Raw genomic sequence first — 12939 nt, 5'->3', positions numbered from 1 at the left:
TTAAAAGGCATATTACATTGAGGTTTTATTAATTTATTATGTTTCAGTTCATTTATCATTTATTCATCTTATTAATTTATTCATTGAATTGAGCTTCACCATACAAATATTGTAGAAATCAATGATTTTATTGGGCTTTATGTGCAGCAAAACAAGTTTTCAGCAAATTAACCAGGGAATTTGTAATCTGTGAGCAGGAACACCATTGGCATAATGCAAAAAGATAGTTATCACTTCAAAGAGCATAGGATAAATAGAGACCACTCAAGAATTTTGATTCTATCTCCCTTACAAGGTAGACTTTTTAAAATAATCAGATAGTCGGTAGGAATCCTACATCCTTCTCCTTTTGTTGACTTATTTATTTATTAGTAACATTCCCTTCTCTCTCTCAGAAATACACTCTTTTAAAATGCACCCCCAACCCTCATTTCACTGATCAAAATAATAAAGATCTTAATGAACTGAGTCACACCATAGTCCCATGTTCCCATCTATACTAATAAAGAGTGATGGTGGAATGTTGAGTATTTGTACCCATTGTAAAGAAAATTGTAAATAATATTCGCCAGACTAGGTGGGGGAAGATCTTTTTCCCACGAGATAACAAAGTTTTGGCTATCGTGTATATGGAAGGTTGTTCTCACCTGTTAGAATGACTTAAGTCTTTTTGAAAAACATTTTTCTTTTTAGAGGGTTAGAATTTTATCTGTGAGATTTAACCAGACACTGTCTTGTCATTTGGGTCCACAGAATCAAGCCTCTTTGGAAAACAGTACTTTAATGTTAAAGTTTCCTTGCTCAACTCAACTGCCTTGACTGCCTTAAACCAAAAGAGAATTTGGAGGGCCCCTTTCTCCAAAGCAATCTAAAGGAAGTGACTGTACTAGCTTGCTTAGCAGTCCACAACTTAAGCAACTGGGCTGATGCATCCTGCCTGAGGATTTGGCCCACCCCTGAGAGTGGATCAACTATAAGTCATTCTTGCAGCTGAACCGTTTCTAAACTTGACATTCCAATTATTTAATTACTGTGCTGTGGTATTAATTCCCAATGCCTACCTTTTTTCCATGCCTTGCACAGTGCCTTATATGTTTTTCAATAAGTATTAGTCACAAGTATGGATGAATTAAACCATCTCAAGTTCCTAGGTGCCCCATTCTTATCTAGAGTCCCTGCTTCATGTTCCAATCCCTCAGAAACTGGATTATCTGCCCATCTCTGAGTTTCTAATACCTAGTGTTTACCTGAAGGCACCATCTGAATGGTTCCTATTACTTAAAGCTCAGGTTATTTTCTGTGCTGCCCAGTATTGATATTCTTTACTTTAGAATCTTATTCAGATTTCAGAGACCTTTTCATGTTTCTCAAGATCTCTCCAAAATTTAATCCTAAGACTTGAAATGCAGCTTTGGGTACACTTTTCATGAAACCAATTCCTAGAATGACTGACCCTGAGCCACAATGTTATGTTCAAACCTATAGATTCTGCTTTCTCTACCAGGTCCCTTTACTGACTCCCTGCTTGCCCTCACCCAATATAACTATCATGATCTGATGTCTGATTCAAACGGGTTGTTCTTTCCTCACTTTGAAAACCAAATAGAATGGTTTATACAACCACCTTTAGCAATACATTCTAGTGAATCTACCAACATAAAACACTCAGGTTTAAGAGAAAAAAAATTTTCTAGATCACACCAATTTTCTGCTACCTCATCTCCCATATCAGGCTGAGTATTATCCAGAAAATTAGATTTATTCATTCAAAAATACTTATTATGTGCAAGATTCCCTGGTAGATTTGGAGGGTATATTGCTGAACAGGATGGACATGGATCCAGTCCTCATGGGGTTCACAGTTGGCCCATTTTTCATGGATTGGTGTCACTACAAATTCATAATTTCTAGGGTAAATGAGTTTTCGGCTCTATCTTTCCATCCTGTGCATTCATAGACAGTTCTCTCCCACATGCTGCACTGTGGTCTTTTAAAAATACCTTCACTCACTGCAAGCTCTTCCTACTCCACCACACTCCTTACTCTTAGGCCATAGCATCATCTCTTATTTTACAGAAAAAAATGAGGAGTCATCACTCAGGAATTTATTCAAATATTATCTCCCTTCTCGAGCTGGGTGTAGTGGCTCACGCCCATAATCCCAGCACTTTGGGAGCCAAAGAGGGAAGAGCATGAGGTCAGGTGTTCAAAACCAGCCTGGCCAACATGGTGAAACCCTATCTCTACTAAAAATACAAAAATTAGCCGTGCATGGTGGCACATGGCTGTAATCCCAGCTACTTGGGAGACTGAGGCAAAAGAATAGTTTGAACCCAGAAGGCGGAGGTTGTACTGAACTGAGATCACCCCACTGCACTCCAGCCTGAGCAACAGAGTGAGACTTTGTCTCAAAAAAGAAAAAAAGCAAGAAAGTAAGGAAAGCAAGAGAAAAAAAGAAGAAAGAGAGAGAGAAAGAAAGAAAGAAAGAAGAAAGAAAGAAAGAAAGAAAGAAAAAAGAAAGAAAGAAAGAAAGAAAGAAAGAAAGAAAGAAAGAAAGAAAAGAAAGAAAGAAAGGAGAGAGAGAAAGAAAGAGAGAGAGAAAGAAAACCCCCACTTAGGTAAAAGCCAAAAGCAATAACCACCTCTGTTGTTGCTTTTTCTCTTCCCTTCAAACTTTTTGAAAAATGTGTCTCCATGTATAGTTTCTGCATCTGCATCCTCATCTACCAGTCAGTCTCCCCCTTCCATTATCTCACACATTTCTCTATTGACCCTAGTCTCACAAATGGAATAGAACAATTGTGTTGATAAACACATTATTTTTCCATTCTTATCTTCCTGGACCTTTTTGACGCATTTGAGATCCCTGATACATCTATCACAGTTGAAATGTTCTCTTTTCCTGGAGTTCTCCACTCTCTGGTTGTCTCTCACTTGGTTGATTACTCCTTCCTAATCTGCAGAAAAAAAGACTTGTTTAAATGCCTGAACCTTAAATGTTGTTATTCTCCATGGTTTCATTTTTAACTCTTTCTTTCTCCACCACACATTCTTCCTAGATCATGTCATTTATATATATGTGGCTTCAACTACAATCTACAAACTGATAATATCACAAACGTATATGTTGGATCCTCTATAAGAAGAACAAATTAGGTGCTCACTTTGGCAGCACATATACTAAAACTAGAATAAATGCCCATTCACAACTGCCACTGATACACTGAAGATTAGCATGGCCCCTGTGCAAGGATGACATGCAAATTCATAAAGTGCTCCACATTTTTCAGTGTTTAGAGGGAAATTTATAGCACTAAATGCCCACAGGAGAAAGGAGGAAAGATCTAAAATCGACACCCTAACATCACAATGAAAAGAACTAGAGAAGCAAGAGCAAAAAAATTTAAAAGCTAGCAGAAGACAAGAAATAACTAAGATCAGAGCAGAACTAAAGGAGATAAAGACATGAAAAACCCTACAAAAAAACAATGAATCCAAGAGCTGATTTTTGAAAAGATTAACAAAATAAATAGATGGCTAGCCACAATAACAAAGAAGGAAAGACAGTGTGGCAATTCCTCAAGGACCTAGAAATAGAAATTCCATTTGACCCAGCAATCCCATTACTGGGTATATATCCAAAGGATTATAAATCGTTCTACTATAAGGACACATGCACATGAATGTTCATTGCAGCACTGTTCACAATAGCAAAGACCTGGAACCAACCCAAATGCCCATCAATGATAGACTGGACAGGGAAAATGTGGCACATATACACCATGGAATATTATGCAGCCATCAAAAATGATGAGTTTGTGTCCTTCATAGGGACATGGATGAACTTGGAAACCAACATCTCAGCAAACTGACACAAGAACAGAAAATCAAACACCGCATGTTCTGACTCATAGGTGGGTGTTGAACAATGAGAACACATGGACATTGGGAGGGGAACGTCACACACTGGGGTCTGTTGAGGGGAAATAGGGGAAGGACAGCAGAGGGTGGGGAGTTGGGGAGAGATAGCATGGGGAGAAACGCCAGATATAGGTGAAGGGGAACAAGGCATCAAATCACGCTGCCATGTGTGTACCTATGCAACAATCTTGCATGTTCTGCACATGTACCCCAAAACCTAAAATGCAATAAAAATAAATAAAGAAGGAAAGAGAGAAGAATCAAATAGACACAATACAAAATGATAAAGGAAATATGAACACTGATCCCACAGAAATACAAACCACCATCAGAGAATACTCTAAACACCTCCATGCAAACAAACTAGAAAATCTAGAAGAAATTGATAAATTCCTGGACTCCTACAGCCTCCCAAGACTAAACCAGGAAGAAGTCGAATCCCTGAATAGACTAATAACAAGTTCTGAAATTGAGGCAGTAATTAATAGTCTACCAACCAACAAAAAGCCCAGGAACAGATGAATTCACAACCGAATTCTACCAGAGGTAGAAAGAGAAACTGGTACCATTCCTTCTGAAACTATTCCAAATAATACAAAAAGAGAGAATCCTCTCTAATTCATTTTATGAGGCCAGCATCATCCTGATACCAAAACCTGGCAGAGACACAACAAAAAAAGAACATTTCAGGCCAGTATCCCTGATGAACATTGATGAAAAATCTTCAATAAAATACTGGCACACCAAATCCAGCAGCACATCAAAAAGCTTATCTACCATGATTAAGTTGGCTTCATCCTCGGAATGCAAGGCTGGTTCAACATTTGTAAATAAAAAAGCACAATCCATCACATCAACAGAACCAATGACAAAAACCACATTATTATTGTAATAGATGCAGAAAAGGCCTTCAATAAAATTAAACACCCCTTCATGCTAAAAACTCTCAATAAACTAGGTATTGATGGAATGTATCTCAAAATAATAAGAGCTATTTATGACAAAACCACAGCCAGTATCATACTGAATGGGCAAAAGCTGGAAGCATTTTCTTTGAAAACTGGAACAAGACAAGGATGCCCTCTCTCAGCACTCCTATTCAACATAGTATTGGAAGTTTTGGCCAGGGATTCAGGCAAAAGAAAGAAATAAAGGTATTCAAATAGGAAGAAAGGAAGTCAAATTGTCTCTGTTTGCAGATGACATGACTGTATATTTAGAAAACCCCATCAAATCAGCCCAAAATCTCCTTAAGCTAATAAGCAACTTCAGCAAAGTTTTAGGATACAAAACCAATGTACAAAAATCACAAGCATTCCTATACACCAATAATAGACAGAGATCCAAATCAGGAATGAACGCCCATTCACAACTGCCACAAAGAGAATAAAATACCTATGAATACAACTTACAAGGGATGCAAAGGACCTCTTCAAGGAGAACTACGAACCACCAAGGAAGTAAGAGAGGACACAAACAAATGAAAAAACATTCCATGCTCATGAATAGGAAGAATCAATATCATTAAAATGCCCATACTGCCCAAAGTAATTTATAGATTCAGTGCTATCCCCATCAAGCTACCATTGACTTTCTTCACAGAATTAGAAAAAACTACTTTAAATTTCATATGGAACCCAAAAAAAAGCCCACATAGCCTAGAAATACTTAGAAAAAAAACAAAAGCATGAAAAAATACTTGAAAAAAAAAATACATGAAAAAAACAAATACATGGAAAAACAAATACTTAGAAAAAAAACAAAAAGACAGCATGATACCTGACTTCAAACTATACTACAAGGCTACAGTAACCAAAACAGCATGGTACTGGTACCAAAACAGAGATATAGACCAATAACAGAGGCCTCAGAAGTAATGCCACACATCTACAGCCATCTGATCTTTGACAACCCTGACAAAAACAAGCAATGGGGAAAGGATTCCCTATTTAATAAAAGATGTTGGGAAAACTGACTAGCCATATGCAAAAAACTGAAACTGGACCCCTTCCTCATACCACACTTATACAAAAATTAACTTAAGATGGATTAAAGACTTAAACATAAGACCTAAAACCATAAAAACCATAGAAGAAAACCTAGGTAATACCATTCAGGACATAGGCATGGGCAAGGACTTCATGACTAAAACACCAAAAGCAAAGGCAACAACAGCCAAAATTGACAAATGGGATCTAATTAAACTAAAGAGCTTCTGCACAGCAAAAGAAAATATGATCAGATTGAGCAGTCAACCTACAGAATGGGAGAAAATTTTTGCAATCTCTCTATCTGACAAAGGGCTAATATCCAGAATCTACAAGGAACTTAAACAAATTTACAAGAAAAACTGAATAACCCCATCAAAAAGTGAGTGAAGGATATGAACAGACACTTTTCAAATGAAGACATTTATGCAGCCAACAAACATATAAAAATATGAAAAAATGCTCATGATCACTTGTCATTAGAGAAATGCACATCAAAATCACAATGAGATACCATCCCATGCCAGTTAGAATGGCGATCATTAAAAAGTCAGGAAACAACACATGCTGGAGAGAATGTGGAGAAATAGGAACACTTTTACACAATTTGTGGGAGTGTAAATTAGTTCAACCATTGTGGAAGACAGTGTGACAATTCCTCAAGGATCTAGAACCAGAAATACCATTTGAACCAGCAATCCCATTACTGGGTATATACTCAATGGATTATAAATCATTCTACTATAAAGACACATGCACACATATGTTTAATTGCACCACTGTTCACAATAGCAAAGACTTGGAACCAACACAAATGTCCATCAGTGATAGACTGGATAAAGAAAAGGTGGCACATATACACCAGGGAATACTATGCAGCCATGAAAAAGGATGAGTTCATGTCCTTTGCAGGGACATGGATGAAGCTGGGAACCATCATTCACAGCAAAGTGTGTAGGAATAGAAAACCAAAACACTGCATGTTCTCACTCATAAGTGGGAACTGAACAATAAGAACACATGGACACAGGGAGGGGAACATCACAAACTGGGGCCTGTCGAGAGGTGGGGTGCTAGAGGAGGGATAGCAGGGGGTTGGGGGATGGGGGGATGGAGAGCATTAGGAGAAACACCTAATGTAGATGACAGGTTGATGGCTGCAGCAAACCTCTCTGGTACATGTATACCTACATAACAAACCTGCATATTCTGCACATGTATTCTAGAAATTAAAGTATAATTTAAAAAAAAAAAAGAAGAAGAACAAATTAGGTAAATCATACACATCAACTATGAGAAAAATGATTATTCTATGATAAAAAGGGAGCATAAACAATGACTCTGTTTAATAGATAAGTGAATGGCTACAACCTCACCTAATCTCTAAGTGGAAGTAGAACAATATTTTAATCTTTCAATTCCTGCCCACTCCTATCTGCTGTAATCCAAAGAGTTCATGTGATTCAAATTGAACTGAGTCCTTATTAATACTCTAAAGCAATGTGTAGAAACTTCATATTTTTTTCATAACCTTTTGATCAATAATCTCACTTTTAGAATTTTATCATAAGATACAGAGAAGTGGTCAATAATCATCAAACTGATAAAGGACATTTTCTTGACTCCTTCATGGGACTTACAACAGGGGTGCCTCATTTACTCAGCCTCCCTTGCAGGAAGGAGCATGTAAGCAAATGAGTGCAGGAACTGGCCAGCTGCTTTGGTGTTGGCAGGAGCAAACTCCACTCACTTGGGTCTCCTGTGCTCCCCACCCCTTGCGGGAAGGAGCTCACACATTGAGTGAGTACAGAACCCAGATGCTTTAGCAATGGCAGGACTGAACTCCATGGAGTCCCACAGCAGCATTCAGGTCGGTGTGCCTGCAACCCCAAGGCCCCAGAGGGCATGTTACAATGCTCTCTTGGCTCCACCATCTGCAGACAACAATATGTTATCAGCTTAGCAGGCCCTTTGCCTTGTTGGGTGTGGCAGCTGCCCTAAGCCAGTGAGGGCAAAGGGTCATTGTGACAGCCTGTTTGGGTACTCATACCTGGTGTGTCCTGAATTATTGGTTGGTGCCCAAGAATTGAAGGACAGTGAATATGGAGACTGTTATTGAGTGATTAAAGCAGCTGTCAATAGAGAGGAGAGCTGAAAAGAGGAGAGGAAGGAAAGGTTGCTCTCCCCTGAAGTCAAGCTGCCTCTCTGCCTCTCTTCTCAAGTCAAGCTGCCTCATCCAACCACTGTCTCTGAAGCCAAAGTCACCCCTCCCCAAGATCTAGCTGCTTCTCCCCAACATCTAGCCACTTCTCTCTGCCTGCTGAGTCTGAGGTCTTTACGGGCACAGGATGTGGGTGGGACAGAACATAGGTATTTTTGGAAAAGGCAACATTGCATTGGTTAAAAAAAAACATTATTCGGAAAGAACAAATCAGGAGAGAGCAAGCACACAGGAATGGAAGTTCTCACCTTGGGCCAAGGGTTTCAGACTCTTTGGCTCAAAGGTGGGGTTTTGCCAGGGACCTGCCCCAGTGTGACTAGAATTTAACTGCATCCTATTGCTATCAAAACCAGGATGTGGCCAGGCATGGTGGCTCACGCCTGTTATCCCAGCACTTTGGGAGGCCGAGGTGGGCAGATCATGAGATCAAGAGATAGAGACCATCCTGGTCAACATGGTGAAACCCCATCTCTAATAAAAAATACAAAAATTAGCTGGGCGTGGTGGCACATGCCTGTAGTCTCAGCTACTTGGGAGGCTGAGGCAAGAGCATTGCTTGAACCTGAGAGGCAGAGGTTGCAGTGAGCCAAGATCGCACCACTGCACTCCAGCCTGGCACCTGGTGACAGAGCAAGACTGTCTCAAAAAAAAAAAAAAAAGGCTAGGATGTTTATCCGAAAATTATAAACTGCCTATATGTGGGCAGGGCGACACAAAAGAATATTCAACAGACATTTAAAATTCATGTCAGAGGAAAGTTTTACATAAAAAGGAAAGAACAAAAGGATTTATCCTCAGAACAAAAGTTTTCCATCACTGAATCTACACAAAAGATAATTACATAGACACACACACACAATTCCAAAAATTATTTGAGCAACACTGACATGAATATAGAATCTTCCAAGGTGATTACAGGTATTGATCGACTTACGACCTATGCAACTTACAATCATTTGACTTTACGACCACAATCACTAGCCACGACTGCTGCGCGTCTGGCAGCGCAAATGTTGCCCAGCTGGGCGTACGACAGTGCGGGACAATAAACATATATGCTATATCATTTCATTATTAGTCATTTTCTTGCCTTTCTTACTAAAATGTGAGTGGTTTATATCCCTATATCTTTAACAATATTAGAACATACTAAGTTTAAATTATATTTGAACAAGATATCCAGATGACATCTTTTATGATGAATGCTACATATATGTATCCCATGGAAAGTCACATAAAATTGTGATGATTTACTTTTCTATTTACAATGATAATAAATAAATACCTGGCAACTAGTCCTTTTTAACCCTAAGACTTAACATAGTTCATACTCTTCTGCTTTTCAAAACTCATCATGTGCCGTAGTTTTTCACTTCAAACCATAGACCACCGTGGTTCAGTGATCTGTGAATATTCCACAGTTTTACACAAGGCTGCGCCTTTACCACAAGTTAAGGTGGCTTTTTAAAAATGAGATTTGACAAGAATGCTTTCATAATAAGCATTCAGGTCAATCTTTACTACTGGTAATGCAGTGTTTTACTTAAACCTGACGAATGTAAAAATAAGAAACAAAATGGTGTAGAGATGATACAAATGGCATAAAATGAACAAAGAAGATTACGATATATAACAATAATGAAAGAAAATTATGATAAAATATGACTTAAAGATTTTTATAACATCATTTCACAGTACTGTACATATAGCCTACTCAACTTACGACCAAATCGTGTTACGACTGGTCTGTCAGAACCAATCGTGGTCGTAAGTCGAGCACTAGCTCTACTCTGAAAATAACATTTCAATGTAAGATTTTAAGATACATAGTGAAGACCAGTTTAGCAAATAGTTGAAAGATTGTTTAAATAAATTTTTTCTAAGATTTTGGGAATTTCCCACTAAACTTAGAGCCATATAGATTATGGGAGCTTTTGAGAAATGATGAGCCATCACAGAGATCAGGATAAACTCAGCTTGGGGAAAGTCAAGATACACAGGTCTTTCCATGGTCAACTTTGGCATCATTAAACATATAAAAAGAACACGGGAATTCAAATTCCTTTTACCTTTAGATACTATTACAGCAATATCTTGTTTAAAGGCATTCTTACAGCACCTACACTGCATTCAAATGATTTTGTATATTGAAGATAGGAGAATAACAAAGTAAAAGTATAATAGGAAATGTATTTGACTCTGCAATATTTAGCAATACAATTGCACAGAAACATTCACTGCATTTTTAAAATTCTGCCCATAATTTGACTGCTCACAGATATTCCTAGAACTTTGTGACAACAATTTGTCAATTGTCACTTTTCTAGTATTCTGTTCATTGCTGCTGCAGTGTCATACACTTAAATAAAGCCTGATTTATATTTTCTTCTTGTTTTGACCACAGCTGAATAACACTTCAAATAAGCATATTATAAAGCCCTTTATAGAGGGAATTTTTTAAAAATAGCATTTGGTCTTTACCTAAAATTGCAATCAATCAAACCTTTAAAAATGCATCTATATTTGAGTGTAATTTTTTTATTATTTAAGTGTAATTTTGATTATTTTACCCTGTTGTACCTTACAGAATTTAAAACATACAAGGCACACAACTTTTCTTGGAAAAATATGCCATCTGTTTTGTTCTATACATCAATTGTCCACTTAAAATGTTTAATCACATAGAGATAATTGTTTTTAAACAATTTTTATATAAAATTATAAAAATAAACTATGTTAAAAAATCAATGAGAAAGTCACAAAATGCTGTATACTTTGCTAGTTAGACTCTCTATATACAATACCAAAAAATTACCACATCAAGATTTAAAATCAAAATAGCAGGTCTTTTGCATGCATTCTAGAGAATTCAACAGAATAAAATCATCAGGGAAGATGGGGGTGTAGAAGAACCTTTTTGGGAGTAATTACAACAATTAGATAATTTTTCCATTATTCAGTAGAGCTGGTGACATTCAAAATTAAAATATTTTATCATGATTATTGATCATGTCTATGTTTAACAGAACATAAGCACTGAGTATAAACAGGCATTTTTTTTAAAAAGAAACAGGCTTGATAACACTGAACTAAACATATAGATTAATATTGTTAACAAAAGCTGTCTAAAAATTATGGCTGGGATATGCGGAATCTTAATTAAAATTCCAGCAGCCTGGAAAAGCTAAGAAATGAAAGGAAAAAATAAGTAACTCCATTTTCTGCTAACTCCCAAATACAACTCTCTTCATACAAGATATACTAGGTAACATGCTAATGAAACTTGAATAGGTAGTTTTCCTAAGTTCTTAAAGATAAGGTCCCCCTGTAAGATGTATTTTCTGCCCACTCAACTTGCCCTAGTGGATCCTTTCACCACCCTGCAGATACCCTTTGCCACCCTCTTCTTACCACCGATCAAGAGGAGAAAAAGATATAGCTGCAAATATACATGGCATACTTACCTCTGTTTCTTAGTTCCCATAGTCTGATTTTTCCTTTTATTCTAAATTTCTACTTTTTTTTCTGTTTCTGACTTTCTGTAATCAAAGCCTCACTCTTTTGTCTTGGAGAACTGAAATATCTGCACCATTTGTCGATCATATCTGAAAACTTTTCTTTTTTTTTTTTTTTTTTTTGAGATGGATTCTCAATCTGTCACCCAGGCTGGAGTACAGTGGTGCAATCTCGGCTCACTGCAACCTCTGCCTCCCAGCTTCAAGCAATTCTCCTGCCTCCACCTCCTGAGTAGCTGGGATTACAGGCATGTGTCACCACAATTGGTTAATTTTTTGTATTTTTTTAGTAGAGACAGGGTTTCATTGTGTTAGCCAGGATGGTCTTAATTTCCTGACCTCATGATTTGCCCTCCTTGGGCTCCCAAAGTGCTGGGATTACAGGGGTGAGAAACCGTGCCGGGCCGAGAACTATTTGTTAATACATTATACTGAAACAGTTTCCACTGATGGATGAACACCCAGACTTATTTCCCTTGTGACATATTAATTCTACAGGTTGTGGCATTAAAATTAGAGACTCAGAATCCTAAGACCTCAAAGCCAGATTTTTCACAAAATATTTCCAAATAATTGAATATAACTATATTTAAAATTTTAATGTCTTTACAGAAAAATGTATATACTGACAACAAAGCCAAAAGAAATTGGATTGGAGTGAAGGGAGATTTCCCCACCATCTTATTTACAAAATTTTATTACATTGCTTCAGAGATAATCTTTTTCTTTTTTTTTCTGTTGGTAATCAACAAACTTAATAGGATCTGCTAGTCATACAATAATTTATGCAAACACACTGATACTGCTTCTTAAAAAGTGAAGCCTTGGCACACGTGGTTGCTCATGCCTGTAATCCCAGCACTTTTGGGAGGCTGAGGTGGGCAGATCATGAAGTCAAAAGATCCAGACCAACCTGGCCAACATGGTGAAACCCCGTCTCTACTAAAAATACAAAAATTAACTGGGCGTGGGTGGTGGTGCGCACCTGTCGTCCCAGCTACTTGGGAGGCTGAGGTAGGAGAATAGCTTGAACTCAGGAGGATGCAGAGGTTGCAGTGAGCCAATATCATGCCACTGCACTCCAGCCTGGTGACAAGTGAGACTCCATCTCAAAAAAAAAAAGGGAAGCTTTGAACATTTCTGAAAGATGTCAAGCAGCAGTATACACATTAATTCCTAAATTATGAATAGCTTGAGTTTGAAAGGCCAAGTTAAATATTCTTAACAAAAAGGTAATATAAACATTCATCTGCAGTATTCCAACATTCATACATCCTAATATGCAGTTTTCTTT

The 12939-nt window shown here is 37.6% G+C and overlaps 1 pseudogene; it reads left to right on the top strand.

The window, feature by feature from the left end:
- Positions 1-3189: 3189 nt before the first annotated feature.
- On the top strand, positions 3190-3287 carry LOC116544817 (annotated as a pseudogene).
- Positions 3288-12939: the final 9652 nt, after the last annotated feature.

Source organism: Sapajus apella, unplaced genomic scaffold (genome assembly GCF_009761245.1).
Source record: "Sapajus apella isolate SASKATOON/1434 unplaced genomic scaffold, GSC_monkey_1.0 scaffold4, whole genome shotgun sequence".
Taxonomy (NCBI): domain Eukaryota; kingdom Metazoa; phylum Chordata; class Mammalia; order Primates; family Cebidae; genus Sapajus; species Sapajus apella.
The sequence above is the reverse complement of the archived record's forward strand: the minus strand, read 5'-3'. Positions and strand labels throughout refer to the sequence as shown.